Genomic DNA, 27,047 nt, shown 5'->3' with positions numbered 1-27,047 from the left:
CACACACACACACACACACACACACACACACACACACACACACACACACACACACACACACACACACACACACAATTGAATGTAGAAGTTGTAGACTGATTATCATAATCAAATAAATGGTTATTAGTGATAGATAAAATGAGTGGGGAGTGCTGTGGGATGTAACAATGATGCTTGGCTGAGGAGCTGGGTTCATATTACCCCAGCAATGCTTAAGAAAGAACTGCAGATGCTGGAAAAATCGAAGGTAGACAATAAAGCTGGAGAAACTCAGCGGATGAGGCAGTTTACAGCCCAGTGGTATGAACATTGGCTTCTCCAATTTCAGGTAGTCCTTGCTTTCCCCCTCCTTCCCCTCTCCTTCCCAGCTCTCCCACAGCCTACTGTCTCTGCCTCATCCTTTCTTTTTCCCGCCCCTCCGACATCAGTCTGAAGAAGGGTCTCGACCCGAAACGTGGCCTGTTCCTTCTCTCTTCAGATGCTGTCTCACCCTCTGAGTTTCTCCAGCACTTTTGTCTACCAGCAATGCTTAAGGGCGCCACAGAGGCGCAGCGGTAGAGTTGGTTCCTTGCAGCGCAAGAGGCCCAGGTTTGATCTTGACTACAGATGCTGTCTGCATGGAGTTTGTATGTTCTCCCCGTGACTGCATGAGTTTTCCCTGAGTGCTCCGGTTTCCTCCCACGCTCCAAAGGCGTAAGGGTTTGTAGGCTAATTGGTTTGGTAAAATAGTAAATTTCCCTAGTGCGTGTATTATAGTGTTAATGTGTGGTGCTCGCTGGTCGGCGTAGACTTGTTGGGCTGAATGGCTGTTTCTGCATTGTATCTCTAAACTAAACTAAGCTTAAAGTATCAGCTCCAAAATATTAAATGCAGCTTAATGAGTGAGGATGAATGACAACGATATATCTGATCATGCATGATGGAGATTTGTGCAAGTTGAGTGATTGCTTCAGTGCTAAATGTGGGAGGATGGTGAATTACCGGCGGGAGAGGATTGGCGGCAGGGTGGGTTCCCCGGTTGTTCTGTTCATTATAGGTGTGGTTATCATAAGTCTGCTGATGTCTGCATTTCTGTTATGTGAGGCACAGTTAATAATAATGGATGGGATTTTATATAGCGCCTTTCAAGAATACTCAAGGTGCTTTACATCGCATTATTCATACACTCCTCAGTCACACTCGGTGGTGGTGAGCTACTTCTGTAGCCACAGCTGCCCTGGGGCAGACTGACGGAAGCGTGGCTGCTAATCCGCGCCTACGGCCCCTCCGACCACCACCAATCACTCACACACATTCACACACAGGCAAAGGTGGGTGAAGTGTCTTGCCCAAGGACACAACGACAGTATGCACTCCAAGTGGGATTCGAACCGGCTACCTTCTGGTTGCCAGCCGAACACTTAGCCCATTGTGCCATCTGTCTCTCGCTTCAGTCTCAAGAGAAGCAGGATCAAGTAATACAGTTTCTAGCTATTTGAGTTTGAAATTATAGTAGCATGAGGAGTATGTCAGAATTGGTGAACTTTTCTCATAAACCACAATTAAATGCTTGATGGATCCAAGTTTTAGGCAGAAGTTTGCTCTTTGACAACAGTTCACACCTGACCTTTTTTTGACATTAGTCACCTGAATAGTAGTGACGAAAGAGTAAGGAAACAGTTAATTCTCATCTTTTAAGTATTTTCCTGTTAAGTATTTTTCGACTGGGAGAATTTTTAAAATGAAAAGATACCTCAGTCAGTGGGCTTTCGCTGATAATGTTATTGCATGGATGCAGAACAAACGGAGTGTGTTCTAACTGATAAGATTTCAGCAGAAGCCTAAACAGACTTCTTTTGTTGGATGTGATGGCCTTATCATCTTAAGCAAGTTATGCTGCAGTGAGATAACAGGTTAATTAATGGTCTCATTCATATGAGCATAGATAATTCCTCTGAGCAGAGTTTTCAGGAGTTTGATTGAGAAAATAACAGAAGTGTTGATTCTCTATAATTCTACAACTATTCAACTGAATGGAAATTCAAACAATGACGGTTTGGAGAGTATAATCTTTTTAGATCCAAAGACCATCTAATTTGGATGATCCACGGCTCTCACAAAGCCAGGGTGAACTAAAGGTTTCAGAATAGGTTATTCAGAATTTACAAAACTTGGCCAGCCTTTCAATGTTTCAGATTGAAACGCATGAAATTATGAATTCTGCAATACAAGATCACATAGATGTGTCTTCAATTTTATGTGTAATTATTATTTAAAAAATATTATTGTATATGTGTAATAATTAATTACAAACATGTGATTCTTGATAATCATTACACCGTTTTTTATTAACTTTTCTAAGAAAGTTAATACATATCTTTGACTCCTATTATCTATAGGAATAAAATAAATTATTCTTGTACTGACCTCTGGAAGAGGACCTTTATTTTATTATACCCGGGGACCTGATTATTTACAGTGCTTTGCTTGTGGCCGTTAAAGAAACAGGTTAATTCAACGCAATTCCACTTAAGACTGAATAACACAGTATGTTTTATGTGTTATTATGTCCAATTAACTTAATAGGATCTTTGCCTTATCATTAATAATGGCATTGTTGATAAGCTTATCTTAAAAATGCAGAAGGGGAAGATGACATAATTATTAAGCATTCATTGGCTAATCCGGAGGAGGCGCTGTCCTGAACGGCTGCCTGTCCTGAAGCTGTCCGTTTTTTTTCCCTTCTTTTTTATTATTTTTAGTACGTTAAGTGTGCAGTCAGGGGGTCAAATCTTTTATGTGTGGGGGGGTGGAAGGGGGAAACTGCTTTTCAAGTCCCTACCTGGTCGGAGGGGTTGCCTTCCTCCGAGCAGCGTCTTCGACCTGTCCTCGCGGCCTACCAGCGGGTCCTGGAGCGACGTTTCCCTGAGGGGACCTGGCCAGAACATCGGCTTTGGCGGCGGCGCAGCGCTGGAGCGCTATTGCGGAGCGGGCGATGCCTTTCCTGGGTCGCCGCGCTGGAACTCCAGTATGCTGGGACCGCCGATGAGAACATCGTGGAGCTGCGGTTCTGTGGAGCGGCCAGCTGCGGTGCTGAACTTTACATCCCGGAGCCTGGGATCTCTTGCCGAGATCGCCAGTGTGGAGCTCCGTTCAGCGCGGTCTGTTGGCTTGGAAGCTGCAGTCTCCGGTGGGAAGGCGGCCGTTCCTGGCACCCCAAGCCGCTGGGGGTTCTCCCGACGCCGGAGCACCATCACCCGGCGAGAACATCGGGCGCCGTGGCGGCGACTGTGGAGGCCTCAATAGGCCCGACTTTGGGTGGACAAGAGGATGGGGACTGGACTTTGTGCCTTCCCCCACAGTGGAAACCACTGTGGGGGGATGTTTTTGTGTTTTGGTGTTGAACTTCTTCTTGAATGCTATGTTGTATTTTATTAGCGTGCTGCAAGGACATCTGAATTTCCCCTGAATAAGGGGATTAATAAAGTAAATCTAATCTAATCTAATCTAATCTAACCTAATGTTACCAAGAGTAATTTCTAGGTTTAAAAGGGTGAAAAGATCAAATATCTGACCATGTGCATTTACCTTTGAAGGTCAATGTATAGTAGATACGGCTTTAGAAGGAGCATCCATGGAATCATCAGCAGAGCCAAGAGCACCAGGAACATTTGGACATTCTGTGGAAATGTATGTGTTGAAATATCTCTGAACTATACAGGTAAAACAAGATTTAATAAAACATTATGGACTATGGTGATATCAGTTTAGTTTAGTTTAGACATTCAGAGTGGAAACAAGACCTTCGGCCCGCCGAGTCCGTGCCGACCAACAATCCCCGTGCACTTACACTATCCTACACACACTGGGGACAATTTACAATTATACCAAGCCAATTAGCCAACAAATATGCACATCTTTGGTGTGTGGGAGGGAATTGGAGCACCCAGAGAATACCCACGCAATTCTCGGGGAGAATGTACAAACTCCCGACAGACAGCACCCATAGTCAGGATCGAACCCAGGTCATAAGGTCATAAGTGATAGGAACAGAATTAGGCCATTTGGCCCATCATGTCTACTCCGCCATTCAATCGTGGCTGATCTATCTCTCCTAACCCCATTCTCCTGCCTTATCTCCATAACCCCTGACACCCTTACTAATCAAGAATCTATCTATCTCTGCCTTAAAAATATCAATTGACTTGGCCTGCACAGCCTTCTGTGGCAAATAATTCCACAGATTCACCAACATGGCACCCTGGTCACTGGCACCATAAGGTAACAACTCTACCCCTGTACCACCGTGCCACCCATCGTACCATGAAGCACTTCAGCCTCATTTCCAATTTTGCTGATAAACGGTCAGAATTTCATGGTAACCTTTATAGAGTTCATTTTTTAAAAACTCGCATCCAAGGAGTAGGTCCTATTTATTATCTGTATCCTTGAATTCCTGTTGGAGCTGTTTGGATTAATAGTGTTGTATACATTAGTCTTTTTATTAATTAAGTCTAAGTGTTCAATTTAATTATTCATCACAATGTTAAGTAGGAATGGATCAAATGCACCCAGAGATGGCATTGCATCGGCATTAGTGATATGTTCCCTTCCTCCTTTATATCCTCCTCAAGGCTTTATTTACTTAATCTCTTTAATACCTTTTGAAGCACATAGATTCTTGTAAACGGTTCGCTTTTTCTTCATTGTGTAAATGATTACTTTACACATATTACTTTACAATTTCCTCTGCCTTCTGACAAGAACTCAATCTTGGTCAATTTATACAAGTCATTTTCCCTTTTAAACCCAACTTCTCACTGAGGTAAAGGTTGGGATTTTCTAAAACATTTTGTGTAATGTGGGAGTTACTGTCCAGGGCAATACGTATTGCCTGTCCTTAAATGGAATTGAGAAAGTGGTGGTAAGCCACCATCTTTAACCATAGCAGTTTGTAAGGAGCACATAGAGTGCTCATATGTAAGGATTCCCTGGATTTCAACCCAAAGGTGATATGTTTACAGGTTAGGATGGTGTTTAAAAGTGGGGCTATTCCAAGGCATGTTCATAAGATCATGGGATAGGATCAGAAGTAGGCCATTTGGCCCATCAAGTCTAATCTGCCATTCAATCATGGCTGATCTATCTCTCCCTCCTAACCCCATTCTCCTGCCTTCTCCCCATAACCTCTGTCACCCATACTAATCAAGAATCTATCTAGCTCTGCATGAAATATATCCACTGTTATATTTCCACTGGTGTTCTTGTCCTTCTAGATGGTAGAGGTTAAGGGGTTTGGAGATTGAACCATGGCAAGTTACTGAGGTGCATTCTACAGTTTTGATTGTGGATCTGACTGAAAAAATATATATATATATTGGTTGTCATTCAAGTGTGTTGTTGATGGTAATGTCACTGAAAGTCAAAGGAAGGTCGGTATCCTTTCATTTCCTGTGATGGTAATTTGCTGCATATTATCCACTTCCACAAGTATTCCCTAATATTATTTTTCTCCTCTGCAATCATTGTGCTATTTCAGACTCAAGGAACTACAAATGCTGGTTTACAAAAAAGGACATAATGTGTTGGAGTAACTTAGTGGGTCCAGCAGCAAAACTGAGGCACTGTTTTGGGATTTAATATGGCTAAAATAAATAAGAGTCTTGCTATTCTTTGGCGAGTGACTTACAACCCGAATTTCAAAACCTTTACAATCAAGGCATATTTCAAGCGTGTCATGGAACACTCCATAAGCTCTTAAGAGACTCAACTCTATTCACGTAAAGTAACCTATTTAAATGACAATCTGTCCACCATTTTACCAGGACACTGTGATGCAATGTGTACTATCTACAGGTAGCACTCAGGTGTTAAGGCTTCGTTAGTACCTTTAAGGTTGTAATTGCTATAATTTTAAATGAAAAGCACAACAAGTGCATGAGAACCTGTAATTTCCCATCCATGCCACACGTCTTCCTGATTTGGGCATTTATCATAATTCCTTTTTGATATCTGGGTCAAAATCAATTCCCGACAGCATAATTTTAAGAAAACAGCTCACAATTACAGTACCATGTCAAGTGCAATTTGGAATGGAGCCAAATACAGCCAGCACCATGAAGCAATACAATAAACTTCATAAGTAATGAGTCAGAATGCTGCAATTTATCACTTGCAGAGCATCACCACTGTAGGAAGTGTAGAAGGTCGAAAGGAAATCTCCAACCTTCTTCTCAGGACAGGGTGTAAGTGTTTTCCTGTTGTTGCATTTGTAACTTGTGATTAATATTTAAAAAATCACTCGCAAAGGTTCAAATCTCTACAACTGCAGGATCATCCTGGAGGACAATGATAACACATGGGTTCACTCTTTCATGGCCGAATCATTTCCTTAAAATGAAGAATTGGAGAAATGGTTTTCTGTTTGTTCATGCATTATCTCAAATGGAATAACTCTTTGCTTTACATTTGGCCTCCTCCTGCTTTACAAGATCAAGTGTATATGTTATCAATTTTTAACTGTTACAGCTCCTTAAATACTTATCTATACGAAGTTCAGGAGCTCAGCAGACCGGATAGAGTAACCAATAATGCTGAAACTCAGTGAATATCCAATACAGACCAAAACTGTAATACACTGAATTAATTAACAATAACTAAATACTCCATTGGATGAGAAGTTGTAATCTACCATTTCCACTGGCACAAACTTTTAAAATGTATTGCTTGCAATTTATTTCCTAACACACGAGATATGTAAATGCTTTATCTGTTATAACCAATTTATGCATGAAGAGCTTTTGCTAAAATCAGGAGCTTTATTTTTTTTGCATAATAAGCCCAATAATCCAGTTTTCCACATCCATTCAGTACAGTCACTGAAGGGCAATAATAATAATTTGCAGTTATATTTGAGTGTGACATTTCAGTATTTAGATTTAAGGTTCTGCAGTAATAAAGTTATTTTAGCTGGTTGTGGTGTGATCATTTTGCTGTATTTTTCACTACATTTTGGTACTACACTGACCCCTCAATTGTATAATTGATGATAATGATTGCTGACATGAGAATATCTGAGATTACTGTATAACATGTCAGAAGCCCTGGATTACAGAAGGTAATACAAATGCTCAAAAATGTGCACCACTTTCAGAAACAGCTTCTACCGTTCTGTTATTAGGCATCTGAATGGTTCTTCCCTAAACTGGTGTACTGCCCGATGTACCTCTACCCCATTGTGGACCAGGGACATGCGGTCAGGGGAGGCAGGGGAGGCAGAGCCTCACCTGTCATACTCCAATGAAAATAGCTGTTACGAAAAGTAAAAAATGATAATAAAATAAGATAAATATGAAGATTTTTCCACCGATCCGTCATAAATGTAATTTCTGTATAATTCCAATCATTTTTTATAGTCAAAATCACCAAATTTGCAGAGCTCCGCTGTAAATACAGGGAGAGACGAGAGGTGAGGCAGCGATGAGCTGAGCCTCCGCTCTGATTGCGCAACCCCTCAGAAACTGGATGGAGCACAGGCAATAAGCGTCTGCCTGTTACTATCTCTCTGTATGTCACCAATGTAATGTTTGTAGACCCCTTCATTACAGGTAGCTTATTTCACGTATAAAGATATTTAGGTTCGCTGGTTTCGTCATAAAACTGCAATGAAAAAACACCATGGGAGGCAGCTATCACATCTGCCTCACTGAGGGGGGCGTGTCTTGAGCCCAGTGGAGGGAGAGCAAGCATCAATTACGTAGGTTCAGCCTACGTAATTGACACTCGCTCTCCCTCCACATTAGCTAGCTCCAGCAAAAAATTTCCAGCGGCTTCAAAAATGGAAAATGTTATATCTAACCTTAAAGATTTCTCAAAATTGGACTTTCAATCAAAACAGGGAGTGATAAACACTGGAAGACCAATGCCTGAGCTTAAGGATCTAATTCAAACAAAGGGACAGAAAAATACACGGTTGTTTCAAATGGAGTGGTACCAACGAAAAGACCGGCTGTGTGGCTGCTTTCCCTGCCTTCTGTTCTCCAATATTTATTTTCATTTGTGTTGAATGAGTATGAATAGTGGAACTGCATTTGCCTATAAAATGTGAATCAAATACGTAACTTACCTGTATGCGTGTGTTGTAAAGAATGCTGATATGAAATATGAAACATACGGTCGCCTAACCAACAGTCATTGTGCAACCTGCCAATTGAATGGTGAATTTAAGCAACCTCTATCGGGGTTCATATGTGTGTAAATCTGGCTCTGATACTAGCCAGTGCCTCCCCAGCTATTGACCTCACTGCACTTCACTGTTGTGGACATTGAACTTTGTCTGTGGAACTGATGCATTACAATGGTGATAACTATAGTCTGCAGTCTGTATCTTTCCCTTTGCTCTATTTATTGTACTTGAGTTTGATTTTATTGTATTTACATATAGTATTATCTGATCTGTTTGGATAACACGCAAAACAAGCTTGGTATACATGATGACAACAAACCCTTTTGAAACAGTGTTACACCTTTTATTAAAGTGTTTAAATCAACTTTAATATGTTCAGCACTAACATTTTGACAAATAAATTAGAAAGACATTTCTCAAATGCCTACCTGCCTACAGTAGAATGATCTAATTGTTGGATCACTATAGTTAAACATTAACATGTTGATGAAGTGGACGAGGATGCTTGGAGCTATCTCAGACACAACCGCGGTAAATTGGCACCACTTCAAGATAATCAAGAAAACCAAGTAACCAAACAGAGTAGCCATGAAAATAACCTCTGGAATAAACTGAAAGAAAATGTTGTTAAGCTCCTTAAAATAACTGAAAGGAAATACAAAAGATACTTTAGTTTGAATTATTTCACGGAAATACTATTATAGCCCTGTCTCGTGGTGCGAGTCCACCCACGAGTGATCCCGAGTGAAAGAAAAAATAGTAAGATTAAACGAGAACTTACCAGTTTGAAGTTTGATCTGTATTTTATGAGGAGTTACGATGAGGGATTACGTGAAGAACCCGCTCAGCACGCATGCGCGGCATACTTCAAAGCAGCGGTGTGGAATCACAGATAGACACAGTTATTGAAGTAAACATAGTAAAGACAAGGAGACAAGATCAGTTTATCAGTTTGACCCATATTATTGAGGGTGGGAGCAGAGGGCACGTAATCCCTCATCGTAACTCCTCATAAAATGCAGATCAAACTTCAAACTGGTAAGTTCTCGTTTAATCTTACTATTTTACTTCGGAGTCACGTGAGTGATTCCGTGAAGACTTCAAAGCTCTGTGATTTCAAACCGTGTAACAGGTATTATTTCACGCACTGCCGAAGTCCTTGAGGGAGGAAGTGTGTTATCGTAATCAATCAATGAATCTGTTTGTAGAAAAACACAATGGTATTTTTTAACAATAACAATAAAGAAATTAAATTGCTCCCCTGGGCTTAAATTAAATATTTGCAGTCTGTAAAATCTTTTCTGCAAATAAAACAGGTTTTGCCAATGGCTTATTATAGAATTTCTGAACGGTCTTTCCCCCCACCATCCTGCTGTAGCCAGGATGTGGTCTATAAGCACATCCATTCTTTTAGCCGTCGACGTGGATGCTGCCCTGGTGGAATCAAATTTGTACATGTTAGTGTTTATCCCAGCAGTTTTTAGCACCTGCTTGAGCCATCTCGCAATGATTTGGCTCGTCACCCGACCATAAGGTTTTTTATGACTGACCCACAAGGCTTTTCATCTCCCTCAAATATTTTGGTTGTGTCTATGTAGGATAGTAGGTGGGTCATGGCACATAACCGTGGTTCTGGCGGGTAAGCCCGGAATTCCACGACTGGATTAGGTGTTCCTGGTCTGCTCTGTTTGATCAGTCTCTGGATAACGACAGAGATCTGGTCTGGAGCTGTGAGCATGCTGTCCAGTCGCAATAGGTGTAGTGACTGGACCCTCTGTGCAGATACAAGTGTCATCAACATGAGTGTTTTTGAGCATAGATTGTTCCAGGTTGAGGGATCTGGCTGGTGGCCATCCCCTGAGGTATGTCAGGACCACACTGACATCCCATGTATGGGTGTACCTTGGTCTAGGGGTTAGAGTTGTAAACACCCTTCATTAGTTTGACCACCAGCGGTTGCGACCCCATGGCCTGTTGTCCTGGAGCTGGTTTTAAAAAGACAGGCAGGGCACTTCTAGCTGTGTTGATGGCTCTGTAGCTGCGTCCTTCATCGAGGTGAAGGTTCGCCAGGAATTCCAGTACGTTGGTAACTGTAGCGGTTGAGTAGGTGGTCCCTGTATCCAAGCAGTACTTCTCCCATTTTTTGATGCTGGACAAGTGCTGTTTTTTAGTGGATGTTCGGAGGGATGCTGACATGGTGTCGACGGTTTGTTCTGATAATCCCAGTCCCAGAAGTGGTTTGTGCAGAATCTGCAACCCAGGAGTTTGATTTTTTCATGGCACGGGTGGCTTGGCCCGACACTGGGTGTTAATAACTCTGGGTCACTGGGGAATACCAACGGAGCTTCAACAACCATGTCATGGAGTATTGGGAACCATGGCTGTGTAGGCCAGTCGGGTACTATCAAAATACCTGAAGCAGAGTCCATTTGTATTGCGCGTAGTCCCCGACTGATGAGGCAGAAGGGAGGAAATGCATAGAAGAAGAATTTCCCCAATCTAGTGCGAACGCATCTACCGCTGCTGCCGCAGGGTCTGGTTCCCAAGCGACATACATAGGTACCTGGTGATTTAGCCTTGATGCAAATAAATCGATATCTGGCGTGCCATATTGCTTGATAACTTTTGCGAATTTTTTTTTTTTGTGTTTTAACATCCATTCGATGGATTGGGAAAATTCAAGGGGGTGCTGTCCTGTGCACGGCTGCCCTGCCAGCAGTTGTCTGTCTTTTCACCGTTTTATTTTTATTTTTAGTTAGTTAAAGTGTTTTGTTTGGAGGTCTAGACTTTTTTGTGTGGGGGGTGGGGGAAACTGCCTTTCAGGGTCCCTACCTGGTCGGAGAGGCAGCTTTTCTCCGGGCTGCAGCTTCGACCCGTCCTCGCGGCCTACCAGCGGGCCTGGAGCGGCGTTTCCTGTCGCGGATCGCCCAGTACCTCGGCTTCGGCAGCGGCACAGCGCTGGAGCGCTATCGTGGAGCGGGCGATGCCTTGCCTGGGTCGCCGCGCTGGAGCTCCGGTGAGCTGAGACCGCCGGGTAAAACATCGTGGAGCTGCGGGTCTGTGGAGCGACCAGCTGCGGGCGGCGGCGCCGAACTTTACACCGGGAGCCTGGGATCTCGCGACGAGATCGCCAGTTGTGGAGCTCTAACCGGCGCGGCCTTGTCGGCTTCGGAAGCTGCGGCCTCCAGTACGGAGGCGGCCGTTCCAGGGTTCCCATGCCGCTGTGAGGACTCTCCCGACGCCGGAGCACCACCACCCGGCGAGAAATGCCTGGAACATCGGGCCTCCGTAGAGGCAACTGTGGAGGCCTCAATAGGCCCAACTATGGGTGAACTGGGGTTGGGGACTGGACTTTGTGCCTTCCCTCATGGTGGGAGCCATTGTGGGGGGATGTTCTTTGTGTTTAAGACCCTCATTGGTGTTATGTCTGTATTCTTTCTTTGTGTGCTGCAAAATGGCAAAAAGCATTTCACTTCATTACACCTCGGTGTATGTGAATGTGACCAATAAAATACCTTTGATACCTTTGATGTTGCATTAAATTTACGTGACCTGGTGTCTGCCGCTGTATTTAGCTTACCTGGCAGGTAAGTTGCTGATAGCCAAATATGTCTTTGGACACACCATTGCCAAATTGTGTTGACCAACTTGTCGCATGATACCGATTTTATGCCGCCCATATGGTTAATGTAGGCCACCACCGTAGTATTATCTATTTGTAACCGTACATGCAAGTGATGCATATTTATGCATATGCTTTTAAACAAAAGTCACCCAACATCTCTAGATAATTAATGCCCAGTGTAAGTGGTAACGATGACTCTGGGTTAGTCCATCTACTACTTGTGCTGGATATAGAGTTAGTTGCTCCCCAGCCTTGAGTACTGGCATCTGTTTGGATAACTAACGTAGGGTTAGTGATGATAATAGGCTGAAACTATGCCAAACGTTCTCTTGGCAATGTTACAGTCATGTAGACTGAATTAATTGTGAAGCCCAAGTAGTCCATGATAGTGGATGGCTTCAACTTAGATTTATCTGGATGTAAGACAATCCCAGGGTTTCGAATAACTGTTTGGTAGCTGATACAGCTAACATAGTCAATTCCATGGTCTTGCCTACCATTTAAGATATCATCAAGATATGCCATGACAATATGTTTTTGTCTTCTGAATATTGTCAGAGCTGGTTTTAGTGTCTTGGTGAACAATCTTGGGCTGATGTGAACCCATTGGGTAACGCTTTAAACTGCTATAGCTGCCCCATCCAGGTAAATTTCAGGTATCTGCGATGATCCTTGTGAATGGTACTAAATAGTAAACATCTTTAAGATGAATGCTTGCCATGAAGTATCCTTTGGAATTTAGTTGTTTGGCAGTAACAACCGGTTCCATTTTGAAATGTATGTACTTAACAAACATATTTAGTGAAGTTAAGTCAATGATGATGCGACATCCACCATCTTTTTTGGGTTTAGTGAATATATTTGATACGAATTGCAAGGGTTCAGGTTTTCCCATGATACCCTTTGTAATTAGTCTCACCAGTTCAGCTTGTCCCTCTCGTTTCTTTAACGGAGAGGGGAAAATACCCTCTGGGGTGAATATTGACCTGGTGGCAATTTTCCTAGTATGAATGTATTTGTATTCACTAATGCCATGGAGTATATACTGATCACTCGTGATAGACTCCCATGTGTTAGTATTACTCTATATACTGGTAGGAACCAGACCCACCTACCTCCATGGTTATGGGTATTCTTCTGCTTCCTGCCGGTCCAACGAGTGTTGCACATCGTCTGACGTGGCGGTGACGTTGGGGGGTGGCACATTTTCCATGGGGTCCGCTCTGGGCCCTGGTCTAAAGAAGACTTTCGGTGATAGAATGCGGACCCCGAGCTTTCATCAGTCCCATATGGTAGACGTTGACTGATGGACGCGATGGAGTGCTGCTGCGTAGGAATAACTGTTTTTGGTTTGCTCGTCCCGGCCCTGCCCTCATGAGCCGAAACTTTTGTAAAACCTCTTTCATGTCCTTCATATGCTTTGTGAGGTTTTTGTCAAAGAGCAGTGGGTCTGGCTCAGTGGCTGGGGTATGCACAACCCCGCAAATGTAGGATTTTTATGGCAGGTCTTATGACTTGTTTACGAAGGTTGTGGTCATCTCCGTATTTGTCCACGGAACGAGGAAAACGATGTGATGGCTGACGTCAGGCTTTTAACGGCCTCCTGCACGTGGGTAGCTGTCCACCACACCTAGCAGCTCTTCCTGTTCCTGCACCCCTTGCATACTCCCGAGATCTTCAGCCATTGCCCCTGTTCCTGACCAGCCCAGTCCTGGTCACCAAAGCTATCCTCTGGAAAGGAGGAAGCAATGGACAGTGCACAAGGCACTGTGGAGGGAGTGCCTGACCTCCCTCTGCGAGAGCGCCCCTCCTGGGGTGCACCTCGCTGGAGCTCCTGCTCCAAGAGCCGCTCCATGCGACTCAGACGGCTGTCTCTCCCCCGCCTGGGTGGAGAGACGTCCCCATCCGACAAGTCGGAGCCACCGGCCGGATGCCTCTTCCGTGGATTTACTTCCAGCCCGCTGCTCAGGCGCTAGCGGGGCTGGGCTCGGCACGGTGTCGGGGAATAGCGGACCGCCCGGTAAGCGGTCCTACCGACTTGTTGCTGCCCCTGCCAGATGGAACGCTCCTTTGTGGAGTCGAGCGGGGGCAGTTCTGTTCAGGCGGCTGTCTTTCCCCCCGTGCGGGTGGAAAGACGTCCCGTCCGACAAGTCGCAGCCACTGGCCGGATGCCTCTTCCGTGGCGTTACTTCCAGCCCGCTGCTCAGGCACTAGCGGGGCTGGCTCGGCACGGTGTCGGGATAGCGGAGCGCCGGGTAAGCTGTCCTACCACCTTGTTGCTGCCCCCCCCAGATGGAACGCTCCTCCGTGGAGTCGAGCGGGGAACAGGTCTGTTCTGTTGCTGTCCCCCCAGATGGAACGCTCCTCCGTGGAGTCGAGCGGGGAACAGGTCTGTTCTGTTGCTGTCCCCCCAGATGGAACGCTCCTCCGTGGAGTCGAGCGGGGGACAGGTTTGTTCTAGAGCCTTTCTTCTCTGCCGGAAAGCAGAAGGCTCCCTGTGAAAGAAACCCCCGACCTCAGCTTACCTGATGGTCCGTTCTTTCACCTCCGTAGCGGGAGCGCCTGACTCCCGCTGTGCCGCTGTTGCTCTGCTGAACGTAATGCCGTGCATGCGTGCTGAGCAGGTTCTTCACGGAATCACTCACGTGACTCCGAAGTAAAATCAAACTCGTGGTTGTCTACGAGATTCCAAGTTTATGTTCACGAGTTTAAACGAGTTCCCACGTGTATGTCTAAGTTTGCCGTTTACTTCTCAATTCTGCGATGTACCAAGTTCCGCTCCCGAGTTACTCTTGGGCCAACAACGACTACCGACGTGTGGAAAAATCATCACATGGTAAAAATGATGTCATGCAGTTTTTTTTTCCACTATAAAAAGCCTCCCATGTTTAAATTTCTTAGGGTTACGGAATCAAGGGATATGGGGAGAAAGCAGAAACGGGGTACTGATTTTGGATGATCAGCCATGATCAGATTGAATGGCAATGCTGGCTCGAAGGGCCGAATGACCTACTCCTGCATCTATTTGCTATGTGTTTATACCTTTTAAATGTTTTGACATGCGTTTCAGGATTCCAGCATCTGTCTTTTCCAATAGCCCCTTTCCCTGTATTTCTCTTGGGCTTTTCCTCTCTTTCCCCGTCTCCTATCTCCTCCATCTGCCAGTCAATCTGAGTGTAGATTTTAAATTCTTCTTGGCTGTCTACCTGAAGGACTGGCATGTTCCACCGATGTGTCGGTGAGTGGTCGAATGGGGCTCAGGTGGGAAATTGATATGAATGCGGGCAGCAATGAGTTTGAGGTGAATGAGTGTTTGACGGCTGGCTCAGTGGGCCGAAGAGCCTGTTTCCGCCCTTTGGGACATTTTCACTAGGTGCGTGCGCTGCCATACGCGAAGCTTCACTATTTGTAAAGGTTTCTTGTCTAATGTACTTTTTAAACTCACTGAACCCGAGTTTTGGGATTTTTCAATATATATGCTGACGGTTGGTACATTTCTCACCCCTGTTTATTCATCGCTCGGCAGAATGTATTTCGGGGATCTCGCCTCACACCTGTATCATTGGCTACATTATCATATCCTGCACTGTTTTATCCGTGACTGTGGATGGTAGCGAACGACACCAAAGGATATTCCCCTTCGTGTTGGCAAAGTTTTGCAATTGGTTTATTTGTCACATAAAGGCGATTTATTTTTAAGAGTGGGTGTGGATCATTTCATTTTCAAATAATCTTATTCAAACAAGAGATGGACACAAAAAGCTGGAGTAACTCAGCGGGTCAGACGGCATCTCTGGAGAAAAGAAAATGACCCGCTGGGCTACTCCAGCTTTTTGTGCCTGTCTTCGGTGTAAACCACTATCTGCAGTTCCTTCCTACACTTATTCAAACAGGAATGCATTCACTCACCTTTTTTTACTCACCTTTTTTTTCTCTGTCCAGCTGCCGAGTTAACTCAATGGGTCACGCAACATTTCTGGATAAAAGGAATCGGTGACGTTTGAAGGAAGGAAGTTTGGAAGGAAGGAATTGCAGATGCTAGTTTAAACCAAAGATAGACACAAAATGCTCGAGTAACTCCACGGGCCAGGCACCATCTCTTGAGAAAAGGAGTAGGCGACGTTTTGGGATGGGACCCTTCTTCAGGCTAAGACCCAGCCTGAAGAACGATCTCGGCCCGAAACATCACCTATTTCTTTTCTCCAGAGATGCTGCCTGACCAGCTGAGTTAGTCCATCATTTTGTGTCTATCTTTGGTTTAAACTAATATCTCCAATTCCTTCCTGCAAACCTTTACAGCAGTTTGTTTCAAGAAACAATCCTTCCAAAATTGCTCAAACTTTTGCATTTACCTCTAACTTAAGATGAACCACATTAAGATTGCATCTGAGAAAAGCTTAACTCGCTGTCCAAAGAAAACCAGGACAACTCAATGAAGCTGCATCAACTCAACATTGTCCTGCATTGAATGTTTGGTTTGATTGAGCTGCATCACTAAAACTGATCCGTGCCCTTCCCTTGGAGTTAGTAATACTAAAAGCCATGCTGTTCTAAGGCAACGGGCGTCCATTTGAACTGCATTTGTTCAAGGTCTGGCATCAATCATTGAAAGGCATTACTCACTGAAAATGAATTGTTAGATCACTGTAAAAATTTCCATTGAGATCTGACTAATCTTCAACATTTCACTTCTGGCACTCAGACCAAACCCACGAGTTACTCACGAGTCACTACGGTAAACTCACGGGCTACTACGGTAATACAACGAGTTTAAAAGTTTCAAATTTTTCCTTCAAGAGTAAATTTGACTCATGGAAATCTTTCAACATGTCGAAAAATTTTCACGAGTTAACAAGTTTCCCGAGTACCTGCCGTTAGCGTTACGAGTCGCTAAGTTACGTCCACAAGTTCCGACGTTCCCGCTACGTTAATTCTACGTGATTACCATGAGTTTGATTTGTTTTTAACTCGGGATCACTCGTGGGTGGACTCACACCATGAGACAGGGGTTTTATTCTGTTACCAAGTGAAGGGAATATTTCGGAATTTATAACTGTCATTATGGTCATTGTAAACAAAAAGACATACCTACGTTTAAAACATTAAAACATACTGTCCCACTAAGGCGAATTTTCAGGCGATGGCCGGCAACTGTCAAGTTGCCAGCAGTAGCCTGAAAAACCGGCAACTGGAACGGCGTCTGTCGAGTGGAACACACACACACACATCGCTACCTTCACCAGCACTTTATGCAGGCGGGTGACAGGGCAAGCAGGGGAGCGCTGTCTGAGCTAAATTCACACGGTGCAAAGCCAAGGTGATACAGACACACACCGCGATGAATAGGAAGGTACAAGATACAAGATACAAGATACATTTATTTGTCACATGTACCAGTTGGTACAATGAAATGTGTGGTCACCATAGCTAAAGCACAGTGTACGGTAAGTTCTTTAAAAGAGGGGGGGAGGGGGGAGAAGGAGGTGAGACAACTTTTAAGAAGCCAGAGATACATGGCTGTGACGCTCGGCGGACATTTAACATTACCGATCGGTTATCCTCGGTTCTGAAAACTACTGCTTATGTTTTTTTTCCAATGAGTAAATGAAATTCATCGGTCAGCACCGGCTACAACCTACGAGAATTTACGAGAACCTTCGACCTCTTGGCGACCCACTAGGACCTCCTGGCGACCCACCTATGGCACGAGAAATTCTCGCTACTCTCCATGGCGGCTTCATTCTGGTCGCCACAAATTTTTCAACATGTTCCCTAGTTCCCAGAATGTGAGAACTCCTCACGACCATGAAGGCGACTCTCCCGGCAACTATCTGTGAACATGCGGCGACCATGTGGCGACTGCATAGTCTCCTGCAGTCGCCTAAAAAGTTGCCTAAGTCCTCCATTAATGTCCAGATAGAGGGTCTGATTTTCATCTATACCAACTGAGTGTCGGGCTTGAATGAACTGAGTGCAGAGAAAACATATGATGAGATGTAGTGCATATTTCTGCCATCCAGAAATTTCAAAGAAAGAAATGCTCCTTTCCATTTAGAGTCATAGTCATACAGCACAGAAACAGGCCAGTTGGCCCAATTTCCCCATGCCGACCAAGATGTCCCAACTAAACTGGTCCTACCTCACGGGACGACAGATGGCACAATGGGCTAAGTGTTCGGCTGGCGACCGGAAGGTAGCCGGTTCGAATCCCGCTTGGAGTGCATACTGTCGTTGTGTCCTTGGGCAAGACACTTCACCCACCTTTGCCTGTGTGTGAGTGATTGGTGGTGGTCGGAGGGGCCGTAGGCGCAGAATGGCAGCCACGCTTCCGTCGGTCTGCCCCAGGGCAGCTGTGGCTACAGAAGTAGCTTACCACCACCGAGTGTGGCTGAAGAGTGAATGAATAATGCGATGTAAAGCGCCTTGAGTATTAGAAAGGCGCTATATAAATCCCATCCATTATTATTATTATTACCTGTCCATGTTTGGCCCCTATCCCTCTCAATCTTTTCTACCCATACACCTGACCAAATGTATTTTAAATCTTGTTATAGTACCTGCCTCAACTACTTCCTCTGGCAGCTCATTGTGGAAAAAGTTGCCCCTCGGTTTCCTCTTATAGGTATATTCTCCCTCTCACTTTAAACTTACTGTATGTCCTCTGATTCTTAATTTCCTACTCTGAGTAAAAGACCCTGTGCAATCACACTTTCTATTCCCCTCATGATCTTATAGATCTCTATATGATCCCCCATAATGCTCTTGTGCTCTGAGGAATAAAGCCCTTGCCTGCCTGTCTTCTGCCTCCAGCTCTTGTACAATTGTAACATAACATCCCAACTTTTATATCAATACCCGAACTGATGAAGACCTATTTCCCATTATATTTTCCATTTTGTGATCATAGAAACATCGAAAATAGGTGCAGGAGGAGGCCATTTGGCCCTTCGAGCCAGTACCGCCATTCATTGTGATCATGGCTGATCATCCACAATCAGTACCCCATGCCTGCCTTCTCCCCAAATCCCTTGATTCTGCTAGCCCCTAGAGCTCAATCTAACTATTTTAAATTTATCCTGTAAATTGGCCTCCACTGCCTTCTGTGGCAGAGAATTCCACAAATTCACAACTCTCTGGGTGAAAACTTTTTTTCTCATCTCAGTTTTAAATGGCCTCCCCTTTACTCTGAATATGGATTTTCACACAATTTTGTTCCAACCAGGTATTATTTCCAGCTCAGATACTAAAGCCGAAGACTTTATCTTTACATCTGAACAAAGACTCAGAATAATTACCAGACTGACTAAGCACATTATATATAGCAGTTCTGTAAATATCATTTGATATATCAGTTCTGTAAATATCTGAAGATAACTGAAATGCATTCTGCTGCGAAATAATGCTGCGATGTTTATTCTCATTGTTTATGTTAAAAAGCAATTGACAATCATGTTAAGTGTTGTTAAATTAGGAAGTACGAAGTGATTTCCATTTTAGACAGTTCACGTATTAGCCTTAAGATTTGATAAACACCACTGGTATGAACCTTTAAAGTTTATCTATCTAATATATAAAAAAAACAAATGTTCAGTGTCTGTCTTAGCAGAAGAATCAATAGTATATTTTCTTTGTATATATACAAAGATGTATGGTTATGTAAACTAGATCTTGAAGCAACACAAGTAAAACACATGTTCCTCTTGTGTACAGCTGTTAAAGTAAACAATGCCGAAGGATGGTTTTAGTTGGAAATTAGTTTTTGTCCAACTTATCCTTAAGAGAGGTAATCGGTTTTGCACAGCTGCCACTTCACTGACGTTCTGAACTTGTGCATCTAGGCTCCATTGGTAGGGTCAAAGGTTAGCATATGCAACACAAGGAATGATTTGAAATGTTCTACCAGATGAGCTCCCTTGCACAGTTTCCCTCCCTTATGAGTTGGTGAAAATAAATGTATCCGAGCTTGGGACAGGCAGGCAGCAGAGCTGTAGTTATGATGTTACTCATCTTCTGTCTGCCTCATGCTAATTAGACAACCTTCCATTGACCTGGAAACTCCAACAGGGTCAATTCAGGAGGCGGATATTACCCAAATGTATCTGCCAGGATCACATTCTGAGGAATGCAGTTCTTGCATTCTGCTTTCCTTCACAAATGACTCTTCAGGGTAAAATTTTCTAGGTCAGCCCATAACTCATAAATAACAGGACAGATCTCTGAATAACTATTCCGCAGGTAATAATGGCTGATTATTTTGTGCACCTCCGCAATGTGTCAATGAACATGTTTGTGCATCATTTTTCTCCGTGTATGCAAGGAGGCACTTTGAAAGAAAGGTTATTTTGTGTTGCTGCCTGCATAAACTAGTTGACAGAGATGGAGCTATAAACAGAATATCCTTTATGGAAGGCAGTAACTCTTGTGTAAACAACAGTGTCAGGGTGTGATAATGTATCATGAATCATACAAGGTGATGCAAATTGGTTCTAAAGATAACCCCTAGTTGAAATTACCCCACCAAAGCTATCATTACATTTCAAAATTGATATTCTGATTTCTAATCAATTCGTGCTTTTCACTTATGTTTCAGAATCAGTGATACAAATATCCAAATCTATCTATTTTTTCCTAATTGCTCCATTCTATATTTACGTTTGGTACAATGTTCACATCACCACCAGTCTTCAATGTAAAATGGCTGTATCTTCACCTCTAAACGTCCTCCATATTCTCCAGTGAAGAAAAGAAAATTGTGTGAAAATTCACATTCAGTTGTTGTTGCACATTCTATTCATCTTCCTAGATATAGTTCCATTGGGAATTTCAGAAGTGGAAAAGATTGTCCATTTAGCACTATGGGAGAGGGATGCATTTCAGAAATATTTTTAAAAAATTCGTCGAAGATTGAGTCTTCTAGTTTCACAATGCTTACTATATTTTACTTTTGATCATACTAGTTAAACATTTTGGATTTATTGATATTCTTGCTTTGCTAATCCTTTCAGTGTGCAATGCACAGCGTGTAAATTAGAAGAATTTTAATACAACTTTGATTAAACAGAATACATGTACGTCAGTGACCTTCTTCTCCGAGAAGAGCAGGTCAACGGAAGGATTAAAAAAGAAATCTGCTGTTTCAACACTAGGTGGAAACCACCCGCCATATGTATAAAAACTAGTTTTAATTCTGCAATAATTTCATGGATAATTTTATTGTTCAGTGTAAAGGAATTCAGTACTTGAGAATGTTTTCCCCCTATTTTAGAGTTAGATAGTTCATGAAATAAGTATAAGCCAGATCCCCAATGCTTTATCCCAGCGTAATGTCCTTAACACTGAGCATATCAGACTTTTCCGCAGTATCATTGAAATCCTTGGGACCTTTCCAAGTTAGACTAATTTCTGAGACATTTTTTTTGATATTGCAATCCGCAGCATTTTAAAGTAGTATTTGTATAACTATAAATCAAAGGAGTTTCTAGGTCTTAGAGGGTAGAAACGTTTGCTTACTTAGTTTGACAGGTTACGATCGTACAACATAAAACACAGAACAATACAGCAAAGGAGTAGGCCCGTCGGTCCATGATGTTTGTGCCAACCATGAAGCTAACTTTACTCTAATCCCATCTGCCGGTGCATGGTCTGCATCCCTCTATTTCCTGCCTGTTCATGTTCCTGTTTAAACACCTCTTAAACATTGCTTATCATATCTACACCTACCACCTCTCCTGGCAGTGCTTTCCAAACATCTCCCACTCTTTATGCAAAAATGTGTCTTGCACATCTCCTTTAAACTTTCCTCCTCTTGCCTAAAACTGATGCTCTCTATGTTTGATATTTCCACCCTGGGATAAAGACTGACTATTCACCCTATTCATTCCCCTCTAAGAGAAAGAGCGAGAGTCATACAGCATGGAAACTGGCCCTTTGGGCCAAATTGCTCGTGCCACACTAGTCCCACACTTCTGCTTTTTGGCCCATATCCCTCTAAACCGTTTCTATTCATTTAACAGTCCAAATGCCTTTTAAAAGACATTTGTGAGTGATAGCGAGAGAGATAAACAGACATATTCATTGTAGAGGCTGTTCTGATATTCAGTGGAAAATGAACATCATCCCTGGAGAATGAGCAATTTATGATTGTTTAGTTTGGACCATCACCAAAGTTTAAATGAATAATTGGGACCCATGTGATCGTACGTCTGTGCGTTCAAAATATTCACACCTCAATTTTTTTCTAATGTCTGGGAGAACAGAATAACCTTCAGAGAAGCTCAATAATCTTTGTGGAGATGTTCACATCGTGCCATGATGATTTGGATTTGAAAATATAGATTGAGTCACCAGACTGAACCAGAATAAACAATTTCCTTACACTCTGAGTTCAGAAACACAAAACTTAAAAAAAATTACTATTGAAAGGATTATTGAATCAACAGAAGAATTGGACTGAGGCAATGTCCATTTTAAGCAAACCACTCATTTTCTTTGTGCTTTTATATATTGTAGCCAGGGTTCTATACTCACATTTGGTTCAATAAACTTAACATAACTCCAAAGAGCATGACAACAATCCTTAGGACATCTTCATCTTATAAGAGTTTGGAAATGTTAGCTTATTTACAGCAATGTGAGAGAAAAAGAAAACAGACGTTCCCATGCTTACAGCAATATTAGATTTTTAAATAAAGAATATTGGGAAAATTAATGTACGAAAGTTAACATAGAAACATAGAAACATAGAAAATAGGTGCAGGAGTAGGCCATTCGGCCCTTCGAGCCTGCACCGCCATTCCATATGATCATGGCTGATCATCCAACTCAGTATCCTGTACCTGCCTTCTCTCCATACCCCCTGATCCCTTTAGCCACAATTGCCACATCTAACTCCCTCTTAAATATAGCCAATGAACTGGCCTCAACTACCTTCTGTGGCAGAGAATTCCAGAGATTCACCACTCTCTGTGTGAAAAATGTTTTCCTCATCTCGGCCCTAAAAGATTTCCCCCTTATCCTTAAACTGTGACCCCTTGTTCTGGACTTCCCCAACATCGGGAACAATCTTCCTGCATCTAGCCTGTCCAACCCCTTAAGAATTTTGTAAGTTTCTATAAGATCCCCCCTCAATCTTCTAAATTCTAGCGAGTACAAACCAAGTCTATCCAGTCTTTCTTCATATGAAAGTCCTGACATCCCAGGAATCAGTCTGGTGAACCTTCTCTGTACTCCCTCTATGGCAAGAATGTCTTTCCTCAGATTAGGAGACCAAAACTGTATGCAATACTCCAGGTGTGGTCTCACCAATACCCTGTACAACTGCAGTAGAACCTCCCTGCTCCTATACTCAAATCCTTTTGCTATGACTGCTAACATACCATTCGCCTTCTTCACTGCCTGCTGCACCTGCATGCCTACTTTTAATGACTGGTGTACCATGACACCCAGGTCTCGTTGCATCTCCCCCTTTCCTAATCGGCCACCATTCAGATAATAATCTACTTTCCTGTTTTTGCCACCAAAGTGTATAACCTCACATTTATCCACATTATACTGCATCTGCCATGCATTTGCCCACTCACCCAGCCTATCCAAGTCACCTTGCAGCCTCCTAGCATCCTCCACACAGCTAACACTGCCCTCCAGCTTTGTGTCATCCGCAAACTTGGAGATGTTGCATTCAATTCCCTCGTCCAAATCATTAATATATATCGTAAATAGCTGGGGTCCCAGCACTGAGCCTTGCGGTACCCCACTAGTCACTGCCTGCCATTGTGAAAAGGACCTGTCTACTCCTACTCTTTGCTTCCTGTCTGCCAGCCAGTTCTCTATCCACATCAATACTGAACCCCCAATACCGTGTGCTTTAAGTTTGTATACTAATCTCAACACAGGGAGCAGTAGTTTTGAAAGGTCAGGCATAAATTTCACAAAACGACATTTTGGAAAATTGTGAAGGAGAACAGGGGAGCCAAAGAATACAGTTTATACAATGACAAAGTTGCTTTTTAAACAGTGCCAAATGAAAATTAGAATTGAAATTAAAATGTAAGATCCCAGAAACAATTGGAAGGCTATTAAAAGGTATGGTTAACACTGGGATAAGTTCTGATGATGCAATATTTACCCCAATAAAGGACCACCCCTCTACCCCATCTTAGTTTCATCCCTCCACAGATGCTGCCTGACTTGTTGGGTCCTGAGAGATTTTCTTTTTTATTTCAGGATGTGCAACAAATTTGTTTATCAAGTTTGAGCAGAGGTGAGAAGGTCAATCTTGATTTCAAGATGGCAATGGTATTGGGAAGAGTAATGGAAATGAAATGTGTAGAAACAAAGCAAGAGAGAGCGATTCAGAGATCAAAATACTAATGTTAGAATGGGATGATACAAGAGGATGGTTGGAACCAATTAGAGGTTAATGCAACTTACTGGGTCAATGGCAAAAGGATAGGTTTTTCCCTGAAAACAAACCTAGCGTAGCAGGATTCAACTGAAGTACGGCTGATTTCTGTAATATTTCATTACTTGAAAAAACCAGGGACATTAACATAATCAAAATCAATATCTTACCTATAAATGACAAAAGTACATTAACTAATCCATTCTGATGTCATATACAGTCTGTTACTTCTACAATATAGTGTTTTCACACTTGAATTTTACAAAGGTTTATAATATCTATCTGTTAAAGTATTATAATATATGATAGTACTTTCTAAATGGGTAGAGGATTCAGAAATCAAGGGAATTAGGTGAGCTGGTGCAGGATTCCCAAAAGGTTGAGTCAGTGATAAGGAAGACAAATACAATGCTAGCATTTATTTTGAGGGGACTAGAATATGAAAGCAGGGATGTAATGATGAGGCTTTATAAGGCACTGATGAAGCTACATTGGGAATAATGAGTGCAGTTTTGGGCCTTGTATCTGAGGAAGGATGTGCTGGCATTGGAGAGGGTCCAGAGGTTTACGAGAATGATCCCAGGGATGATTGGGTTAATGTATGAGAAATGCTTGATGGGTCTAGGTCACTACTCACTGGAGTTTAGGATGGGGGGAGAAATAGAAATGTACCAAATCATGAAAGGCTTAGAGAGAGTGGGCATGGAAAGGATGTTTCCAGTAATGGGAGAGAACAGAACCAGAGCACACAGCCTCAGAATAAAAGGACATAACTTCAGAAAGGAGATGAGGAGGAATTTCCTTAGCCTGAGGGCGGTGAATCTGTGAAATTTATTGCTATGGACAGCTGTATTGCCAAGATGTTGGGTAATTTTAAAGTGAAGATTGATAGGTTCTTGATTAGTGAGCATGCCAAAAGTTTTGTGAAGAAGGCAGGCGAATGGGTTGAGAAGGAAAAATAGACCAGCCATGATTGAATGGCGGAGTAGACTCCATGGGCCAAATGCTTTAAAGCATCTGGAGTTCCTTGTGTCTCCATACATTTTAAAAATACAGGTGTATTATATAATCCAGGTGAAACAAAAAATCACAGTGCTGGAGTAACTGAGGGGTCAGACAGCATCTCTCACGGACAGGGATAAGTGAAATTTCGGGTTGGGACCCTTGTTCATATTTATGTTCTCTTGTAGGTTTTAGGGTGCGTTTTTCTGTTTTATTCTTGTAAAGGTCCCAACCCGAAACATCACTATCTTCCAGACATGCTGAGTTACTCCAGCACTTTGTGTGCTTTTTTGTAAAACAGGATCTGCAGATCCTTTTGTCTATATAACCCAATTCAAGTTCAAGTTCAAGTGAGTTTATTGTCATGTGTCCCTGATAGGACAATGACATTCTTGCTTTGCTTCAGCACACAGAACGTAGTAGGCATTTACTACAAAACAGATAAATGTGTCCATATACTATAATATAAATATATACACACATGAATAAATAAACTGATAAAGTGCAAATAACAGATAATTGGTTATTAATAATCAAAGTTTTGTCCGAGCCAGGTTTAATAGCCTGATGACTTTGGGGAAGTAGCTATTCCTGAACCTGGTTGTTGCAGTCTTCAGGCTCCTGTACCTTCTACCTGAAGGTAGCAGGGAGATGAGTGTGTGGCCAGAATGGTATGGGTCTTTGATGATACTGCCAGCCTTTTTGAGGCAGCGACTGCGATAAATCCCCTCGATGGAAGGAAGGTCAGAGCCGATGATGGACTGGGCAGTGTTTACTACTTTTTGTAGTCTTTTCCTCTCCAGGGCGCTCAAGTTGCCGAACCAAGCCACGATGCAACCAGTCAGCATGCTCTCTACTGTGCACCTGTAGAAGTTAGAGAGAGTCCTTCTTGATAAACCGACTCTCCGTAATCTTCTCAGGAAGTAGATTAGATTAGATTAGATTTTTACTTTATTAATCCCCTTATTCAGGGGAAATTCAGATGTCCTTGCAGCACACTAATGAAAATACAACATAGCATTCAAGAAGTTTAACATTAAAACATAAAAACATCCCCCCACCACAGTGGTTCCCACTGTGGGGGAAGGCACAAAGTCCAGTCCCCATCCTCTTGTCCACCCAGAGTCGGACCTATTAAGGCCTCCACAGTCGCCGTTACGGGGCCCGATGTTCCCGGCCGTTCTCGCCGGGTGATGGTACTCCGGCATCGGGAGAACCCTCAGCGGCTTAGGGTGCCAGGAACGGCCGCCTTCTTACCTTCCAAGCCAACAAACCGCGCTGGACGGAGCTTCACACACTGGCGATCTCGGCGAGAGATCCCAGGCTCCGTGATGTAAAGTTCAGCGCCGCAGCTGGCCGCTCCACAGAACCGCGGCTCCACGATGTTTTTATCGGCAGTTCCAGCGCGGCGACTCAGGCAAGGCATCGCCCGCTCCACGATAGCGCTCCAGTGCTGTGCCGCCGCCAAAGCCGAGGTTCTGGCCAGGTCCCCTCAGGAAACGTCGCTCCAGGACCCGCTGGTAGGCCGCGAGGACGGGTCGAAGGTGCTGCTCGGAGGAAGGCCGCCTCTCCGACCAAGTAGAGGCGCTGATGAGCTTTCTTGATGATTGCACCCAATTGACTGTACTTGAGCATATATTTATACAGCAATGTAACATCTTGCTTTACAAATGTAATATAGAATTTCACTTATTATAAATTTTCCATAGTGTTAATTTGACATTATATTAACCAGTTGAATTTAACAGAAATTAAACCAGATTTGATGCTACAGAAGTCTGATATAGTACTTGGCTATCTCAAAATGGTTGTTACATCCAAGTAAAACCAGCATCAAAGCCACTGTTTATCTACAT

The sequence above is a fragment of the Amblyraja radiata genome, chromosome 2, assembly GCF_010909765.2.
Source record: "Amblyraja radiata isolate CabotCenter1 chromosome 2, sAmbRad1.1.pri, whole genome shotgun sequence".
NCBI lineage: Eukaryota > Metazoa > Chordata > Chondrichthyes > Rajiformes > Rajidae > Amblyraja > Amblyraja radiata.
Note: the sequence above shows the minus strand (reverse complement) of the source record.